This window comes from Notothenia rossii (assembly GCF_949606895.1).
Source record: "Notothenia rossii genome assembly, chromosome: 7".
Lineage (NCBI taxonomy): Eukaryota > Metazoa > Chordata > Actinopteri > Perciformes > Nototheniidae > Notothenia > Notothenia rossii.
The window spans coordinates 79809755-79815220 of record NC_136905.1 but is presented as its reverse complement, the minus strand read 5'-3'; positions in this window follow the sequence as shown (position 1 = coordinate 79815220).

The following is a 5466-nucleotide window of genomic DNA, read 5'->3' as shown; positions in this document are numbered from 1 at the left end:
ACAATATTAAGGTGAGACCTGAACGGAAATGCTGAAAGGCAAGTAAAAGAATTCCACGCAGAAATAAATAAACATTTCCATATTCATCCTAACATTATAGTTTGTTTTAGTTCATCACATGAAAATGATTTGATGTTCCTGATCATTTTTAATATATTCATAATTTAAAGGTGAATACAATGTGACAACATGCAACATAATGTTAAGCAAAAAAAAACAATGATTAATCATTTTTATATGAGCTGATCAGAGTTCAGTGGTAAAAATCTAATTTAAATCACATCACATGATGTGCACTATTCAGGAGGACGTGCAAATGTAAGCACACTCACTTAAAGATATACTGTAGATGTTGCTAGTTTGATGTCTGATGCTCCAGACAGCTGCATTGCAGAATTTGGAGAAAAGGGAGAACGAAGGGTTGATGGGTAGAGAGAGACAGACACCCAAAGAGAGAGAGGGCGGCATGTCTGCTCCTGTTGGTCTGGAGAGAGCTTTGGGATTGACTCCTTTGAACTCACGATGAGCCAAATTCCATCCTCACATCTATGGGAGGAAGTACCACACACACACACACACACACACACACACACACACACACACACACACACACACACACACACACACACACACACACACACACACACACACACACCATCATGTTCCTTCGTGGCCTTTTCTGCTGCCGGAGGCCCATTATCAGCTGTCAGCTGGTGTCTCAGTCTAGCGTTTTATCTAACATATGCACACACATACTCATGTAGACACAACATATACAGCATACATAAACACACACACACACACACACACACACACACACACACACACACACACACACACACACACACACACACACACACATTATGCATGTAAGGGCAGGAGCAGAGGCGTAATTAACATTTAGAGAACCACATAGAAGAATTGGCTGCAATCCAACAATTTCTATACTCGCTTCCTCGACTTGGCTTTCTCTGCGCTATATGAATATACAGTACGCATTATCATATGGCTGGACACATTCCACTCACTTCAAAGACCTCTGGTGAGCTGAGTGTGCATGATTACAGGGAGGGCTTGCTTTAAAGAGCCTCAGAGAGAGACAAATCTGAGAGGGAGAGATGGAGAGAAAGAAGGAGGGAGAGAGAAAGCAGCTGGGTTGGTGGTAAACATCTGGAGGTTTTGGAGAGCTGGCCCTGACATTCTTGGGAAATATCTGCTCCCTCCAGTCTTTCCTCGTCCAATCTCCTCCATCGATCTGATCTAATGTGACGGTCTGTCTGTAAAGGTTCAATACGTCACTCAACGTGGCTTTGTTTACGCGTTTATTTCAATCAATACGTTTTGGTTTATACTCACACACTGCCGGAACACAACTCCCAAATGTTTCCACATAACAAAATCGTGGGAACGCTTCGCTGATATTGAGTTACAGCCCTCGTTGCACAACAATTCACTTCTCACTTGTTTCAAAGTTTCTAAGCCCTACCCTAACTCATCTGCTTCTCTTTATCCTTGGGAATAATATGGATTTAGTAGAGGAGATCAATAAGGGATAACATGGATTTACCTCATTAGTGTATTGGATACAATAATATAAATATTATTTGAATGTTTAATCCAACGGGCATCCTTCTGGGACCCCACAATTGTCCTCTGTTGGGTACATGACACAGAGTCTTTTATATCAAACACCATACATGCTATTTATTTGAATCTTATGTTCAATGTAAAGCACATATTGGGCTTTTTAGTGATGTGATACACATGAGAGTGCGGAGAACAGAGCAAATATTCTTTGGTTTTAAGTAGCGGGAATTCAAGCAAACAAGTTTTATGGCAGTACATATTTGAAGATTTATGTTTTTATTCTTTATAGGATTGTTCTATTATATTTAGGAACTCATGTCATTTTGTCAATGCTTCTTCTCATTTTCAACCAGTTACCATCGCCTCGGTAAAACCACACTGAGTGAGGCAAGAAACGTTACATTTAATAAATATGTTTTTATATAGATCTACAGTGAATATTAATCAGCTGGTACAGATTTTGCTCAAATCACATCAATTTGTAAATTCTCATTTTCATCAGTGTGATCAGGTACCTAGATTTAGATTATTTGTAAATGTGTTAAACATTGTTTAAGATTATATAATTGGTTTGTTAAGGTAAATTGCCTTTTCATATTGTTGGATGAATTGATGGACACTGTATGTTGATTGATAACGTTTGCAATTCATTTGGATGGATTTGAAATATTTCTACAAAAATGTGATCCCAATATCCACATTTATGACATTTGGAATCAACCCATGGCTGGTTTATCATTCACTGTTTCTGCGGTTAGGGGACTCCACCGTCTGTCTGTCTGTCTGTCTGTCTGTCTGTCTGTCTGTCTGTCTGTCTGTCTGTCTGTCTGTCTCTACACACTGTTTATAACCTGGGCTGGTGTGTGTGAGAGGATTTTTCTGCCTGCCACATCAATTGCCCCCTGAGGATGATTAGTGTTTATTGAATAGAACTGAATTCCTTACAGGCACAATGTCCTGATCCAGGGCCCTTTTTTTCTGGCTTAAAAATTACGTTTTCTTAGTGCAGTTGCTGGAATGTGTGTGTGTGTGTGTGTGTGTGTGTGTGTGTGTGTGTGTGTGTGTGTGTGTGTGTGTGTGTGTGTGTGTGTGTGTGTGTGTGTGTGTGTGTGTGTGTGTGTGTGTGTGTGTGTGTGTGTGTGTGTGCCAACCAAAATAAATCTCGAACCAAGGGGCAATGAGTTTATTTGGCTGTGTCTGCTTGTTTTAAAATACAGAAGGAAAGAGGCTGATTGTCCTTGGAGAAAAACACGTACATAGCATAAGAAGACCCCTCTGTTGATTCAACAGCTTGTTTTTAATGTAGCTTGTTGTTATCTTAATGTTAAATAATGAAGCAATTCTTATCAACTGAATAATTACTAACATTGATAAGTCTGGGAAACAAATTGGAGAAATTCAGTTTAATGAGGCTGCTATTGTGTGGTGCATGATCGTCTGCTGAACTGAATTTACCTTTCCATAGTCATCAGTCAAAATGGTGTACTCAATTTGTTTCTGACGTGAAACATATACTTGATGTTGAATATTCTAAATTATATAGCATCTGTTCTGTAATTTCAATCCCACCCAGTTTTGAAACGCATGATAACTTATTTAGGGATGGTCCTTCCATCAAGAGGAATTATGTGGTTTTTGTAATTCAAACCATGCATTTTGCACAAAAGCAATTGGCAGGTTCACGGCGTTAGTCCTGACATGAACTTGTAGACGTTAATGTCTTAATTCAGGCACCAACACGCTGAGATAAACCATCTCCACAGTTACAGTGTAAACACTCTATGTATATATGTATGCGTGCTGTACTGCATTCAGTTAAATAAAGCAGAATAATTATCTTATAGCTTAACCTGCATAGTAGACATGAAGCCTTCTGTTCCTTTTTTTAACACAGCAAAATTCATTGTGACTTAAGTACAATTCAAAGCTAAAGAAAAACAAGTTAAATGGGTTAAGAGACATATATATTATATTAATTTATTCCCATAGTAAACTGCACTAAGCTGTAGTCACAATGGCTTTATAACATCCTTCCATGCCATTTGACTCTAGTATATTTATGTCTGGTAAACACATCTTTTTGCCCTTTCCATGTGCAATACAATCAGCACAGATTTAACTGATTTGAACTTTTTGATATTGATCAGGTCATGATGTCTCGTGTCAGTCGGACCTGTAAGCCTTGGACCTGTCAGCTGGGATGTCAGGTTTCAGTGCAGCCACCAGAGGGACTTTGACCTGTGGTTTAAGTTGTTTTGGAAGCACTTGGATAGAGATTTATTTTGTTGTCCTTAAATTAAAGTGACCAGTGTGAGCAAGGTGACACGGGACGAGCAGTTCGTTGCAGGTTTATTGTACAAAGATATTCTGGGTCACGATGAAAGATAAACGTAAACCAGACTAAACTGGAATCAGCTTGGTTTTATTTGCAGAAGAGTTCAGCCACCTTTTGGGGCTGACATAGCAGAAATTCTTTAGGACAACACAACTTACATGTTCCGCCTTGAAGATAAAATAAATGGTGGGGTGTCAAAACTGATGTTTTATACCTTTACCTGATCAGTGGTGCACATTATTAATGTAAAAACAAAGATTCTTATGGCACGGTGAATAGAAAAAACCCACAAAAAACAGTGATTTACATTTGAATATTCATACATTGTTCATAAATACATAGCCTACCAGTCAAACTGCATCAGAAACACACAGAACATTTTCGAAATAACAAAAAATATCCTTGTTTTTATTGCTTGTAGAATACCCACTTAACTTGAAAAGACGGGCGTGTATATTTATGGTGCCACATAGGTAGTGAAGCAGCTCTGCTCTCTGTTGGGCTTTTTCTCATTGCGCAGTGTGTTACGGTAAAAGGAGGCGGGCTCTGACCTACATGTGCGTCGCGTTTTGATTGACATGGCGGAGTCTCACAGTACCCGTTGCGCCGCGCCAGCAGACAGGCAAGACCCGACCCTGGGAATAAAAAAACACGCAGCCCCGTCTGTTTGAAGATTATTTTATTGCAGCGAGGTGAGTTATCTTTACACTTCTTTAACGGCACGACACCACCCCGCAAAAAACGGTATTGGAGGTCGATGAAATCCTTGTTGAAAAAGTTTTAGAAGTGCGTGTGTGTGAGTGTGTGTGGAGTTTGGAGAGCTGAGCGCTGACGCCGGCAGTCTGGGCCACTTGGCCAGCGCAAAGGAAAAAGGAAAACTGATTTGCTGCGGGTGACTGGGGTGAATCGAAACTTTTGGGCACATTTCCCCGTTTATTTGGTAACAACAACTTAATATGTTTTCGGTGGGAATGATCGTGTTAGTTCTTCACAGTAGTCGAGTGAATGTGTGCGTTTGCAGTCTGCTCTTTGTGGTCCCGATTTCTCAGCTTTCACCAAAGAATGTGTTTTTGTCTCCGAGGACTTCAGATGGAGTAGTGCGCAACGCGAGAAAAGCTTCCCTCTTTTGCCTATTCCTGCAAAAAAAATGCACTTATTCATCTGGGGCTTGCATTGTGGAAATTGTCTGTTGTGTTGAGGCTGCTGAAAATCAGGAAATGAACACTTTTATAGCTGGAAAATAAGTTGGAATGGAAGATGCTGAGGCAGTAAAATTTGACAGAGAGGGGGTTGCGAAATCATTGAATTGACACTATAGGGGCTTATTAGGCATTGGATAACTGTTGGGGCATTTTAAAGGGGTCTATGTTTTAGTGACTTTCCATATAGTTTGTGTGCAAATGCAGAATGCAGGAAAAACGGCTTTGGAGAGGAAAAAAATCCCAACTCCAGCATATCCTAGCATTCCTTCCAGCCAGTCAGTCTCTCCCTCTCGCTCTCCCTCTCTCTCCCCCTCTCAGAAACGACTACGTGTCTGTCTGTTT